Genomic DNA, 3,872 nt, shown 5'->3' with positions numbered 1-3,872 from the left:
TAGATATAGATAGAGATAGAGATAGATAGAGAGAGATAGAGATAGATAGAGAGAGATAGAGAGAGATAGAGATAGATAGAGAGAGATAGAGATAGATAGAGAGAGATAGAGAGAGATAGAGAGAGATAGAGAGAGATAGAGATAGATAGAGATAGATAGAGATAGATAGATAGAGATAGAGATAGATAGAGATAGATAGAGATAGAGATAGATAGATAGATAGATAGCGATAGATAGATAGATAGATAGATAGATAGATAGATAGATAGATAGATAGATAGAGATAGAGATAGAGATAGAGATAGAGATAGATAGAGATAGATAGATAGAGATAGATAGAGATAGAGATAGAGATAGATAGAGATAGAGATAGATAGAGATATATAGATAGAGATATATAGATATAGAGATAGATAGATATAGATAGATAGATATAGATAGAGATAGAGATAGATAGAGATAGAGATAGATAGAGATAGAGATAGATAGAGATAGAGATAGAGATAGATAGAGATAGATAGAGATAGAGATAGAGATAGACCACTTGTTTGGGCAGAATGTTTGTTACTGTGGGTTATTGTTACACCACTTTCTCACATATCCAGTTGTGATTTGTGCCACATTTGTCATCATTCCATGTCTTTACAGGGTCATCTTGTTCATAGAATATCTCAACACAGTCCTCTTGCCCTTCATAATCATCAGGCTGTTCTGACCCCCAGTACCTAAACAACATAGAGAACAGACCACCATTATCAGACTGTCCTGACACCCAGTACCTAAACAACACAGAGAACAGACCACCATTATCAGACTGTCCTGTCCCCCAGTACCTAAACAACACAGAGAACAGACCACCATTATCAGACTGTCCTGACCCCCAGTACCTAAACAACACAGAGAACAGACCACCATTATCAGACTGTCCTGACACCCAGTACCTAAACAACACAGAGAACAGACCACCATTATCAGACTGTCCTGTCCCCCAGTACCTAAACAACACAGAGAACAGACCACCATTATCAGACTGTCCTGTCCCCCAGTACCTAAACAACACAGAGAACAGACCACCATTATCAGGCTGTCCTGTCCCCCAGTACCTAAACAACACAGAGAACAGATCACCATTATCAGACTGTCCTGTCCCCCAGTACCTAAACAACACAGAGAACAGACCACCATTATCAGACTGTCCTGTCCCCCAGTACCTAAACAACACAGAGAACAGACCACCATTATCAGACTGTCCTGACCCCCAGTACCTAAACAACACAGAGAACAGACCACCATTATCAGACTGTCCTGTCCCCCAGTACCTAAACAACACAGAGAACCAGACAGTCAGACACTGTGGTACAAACATCCTCCTAATTTATACACATAGTCCTATGTTTTAACAGTTTTAAAGACACACTCTGTAAGATCATCATACCATTATCAAGAATGAACCATCAACAATTATATATTTTTTATATATAATGACATTCTAATCTAAAAATATGACTTGATTTCCGTGATACATCTATAGTTCTCATTGAATAACATCCATGAGTAGAAACACACATTTTGATTAACATGATTAGATGCAATTTATCATTGTTGTTATGTATATCACAAGGTAAAATAGTCAAATATCTCACCCTGTGGTCAGTGTTGTGCCATCCACCCACTTCCAGGTCCCCTCAGTAACAGTCAGTCAGACCAATCCAGGCTGTCAGGCGGAGGTTGAAGAGAAATGTCTGTGGTTGAGAAAGATAAAGATAATGTCACTTTTAATACATTTATAAAATACTGCACACGTATTAGTGTACTGATGAAAATTATATTTGCTCTGTCTCTCTCTCTCTCTCTCCCTCCCCCTCTCACCTGTTCCATATCACTGTTTATGATCACCAGGTCTGCTCTTCTCCCCTGACAGTCGTGTCTGCTCTCCTCCCAGGTTTTCTTCTCAGTAGAGAGGAAGTACAAACTGGAGTCAAAGTATCTCCATCCCTCCTGACAATGCTGCTCTGTTGAAGAGTAAAGGTGAACACATTGAGAAACGTAGCCAGTATCTCTATACTTATAAACCCATTGATATATAACGACTGTTGATTTTACTTCTAATTAATCACAGTTATATCTCACCTATCACAAAAAGCTTTGCCTGAATATGGCCTTTCTCTTTAGTCAGGTTGTTGTATCTGGTCTGTAGCTGGTCTCTTTCTTTAGTCAGGTTGTTGTATCTGGTCCGTAGCTGGTCTCTCTCTGCAGTTGTGTTATAAAGGGAGAAACTCTGGAACAACTTGTTCCTTTTATCCTCAGAATCTTTAATTGCTCTGTTATCTACAAAGTGTAAACACAGTTATTAGGTAAAACACCAAGTAATTAGGCATAGTAACCTGCACCTCTTATAACTGGGTGATAAGCAATGAACTTGAACACAAACTCACAGTAGACAGACAGGCCTATGATCCCAGCCAGTAGGAGAAGACACAGCAGCCCCAGACACACTGCAGCAACTAGGAAGGGTCTCCTCCCTGAGCTATCAGGCTCTGTGGACACATACAAGATACTGTTATGTTTTGTGAGTTTGTGTGTGTGTGTGTGTGTGTGTGTGTGTGTGTGTGTGTTACCTGAGTGCTGGTCTCCTGGTCCATTATTAGGAGCAGTGTCCTCTGTCTCTTCTCTCTTGGTGCTGGTCTCACCGTCTCTCAGGGTGTCTGCACTGACATAGATATCCACAATCCTCTCCTTCATCTCACCTCTGTTAAACTTGACCTTCTTGGTTATATCTGGTTCAGCATAGATGACCTTTGACATCTTTAACAATACCTGGGTCTTTCATTCTATGTAGGTCTACTATACATTAAGTCTCTGCTTCTAGTGATATCTCTGTCTCTGAGTAATCTGTGTGTCTCTGTCTGTGTCACTGCTGTAGGTCTTACCTCTATGGAAGTATCAACAAAATGACACGGTAGTTGTGGTTATGCTAATGTAAAACAGAACAAGTTTGCATAGTTGAGTGTAATTGTGTGTGTACTTTTGTGCAGTCATAGACTGTTCTCTCTACTACCGCATGGCAAGAGGTACCGGAGTGCCAAGTCTAGGACAAAAATGCTTCTCAACAGTTTTTACCAGTTTTTACAAGCCATAAGACTCCTGAACAGGTAATCAATTGGCTATCCGGACTACTTGCATTGTGTGCACCCCCAACCCCTCTTTTACGCTGCTGCTACTCTCTGTTTATCATATATGCATAGTCACTTTAACCATATTTTCATGTACATACTACCTCAATCAGCCCGACTAACCGGTGCCTGTATATAGCCTCGCTACTGTATATAGCCTCGCTACTGTATATAGCCTCGCTACTGTATATAGCCTCGCTACTGTTATAGCCTCGCTACTGTTATAGCCTCGCTACTGTATATAGCCTCGCTACTGTTTATAGCCTCACTACTGTTATAGCCTCGCTACTGTATAAGGCCTCACTACTGTTTTAGCCTCACTACTGTTATAGCCTCGCTACTGTTATAGCCTCGCTACTGTATATATCCTCGCTACTGTATATAGCCTCGCTACTGTATATAGCCTTGCTACTGTATATAGCGTCACTACTGTTATAGCCTCGCTACTGTTATAGCCTCGCTACTGTTATAGCCTCGCTACTGTATATAGCCTCGCTACTGTATATAGCCTCGCTACTGTATATAGCGTCACTACTGTTATAGCCTCGCTACTGTATATAGCCTCGCTACTGTATATAGCCTCGCTACTGTTATAGCCTCGCTACTGTTATAGCCTCGCTACTGTTATAGCCTCGCTACTGTATATAGCCTCGCTACTGTTATAGCCTCGCTACTGTATATAGCCTCGCTACTGTTATA

At 40.9% G+C, this 3,872-nt stretch overlaps 1 pseudogene; it reads right to left on the bottom strand.

Annotated features, from left to right (window-relative positions):
• Nucleotides 1-580: 580 nt before the first annotated feature.
• On the bottom strand, nt 581-2,870 carry LOC129841059 (C-type lectin domain family 4 member E-like; annotated as a pseudogene).
• Between the last annotated feature and the right edge of the window lie 1,002 nt (nt 2,871-3,872).

The sequence above is a fragment of the Salvelinus fontinalis genome, chromosome 42, assembly GCF_029448725.1.
Source record: "Salvelinus fontinalis isolate EN_2023a chromosome 42, ASM2944872v1, whole genome shotgun sequence".
NCBI lineage: Eukaryota > Metazoa > Chordata > Actinopteri > Salmoniformes > Salmonidae > Salvelinus > Salvelinus fontinalis.
Note: the sequence above shows the minus strand (reverse complement) of the source record. Positions and strands in the feature narration are given on the sequence as shown.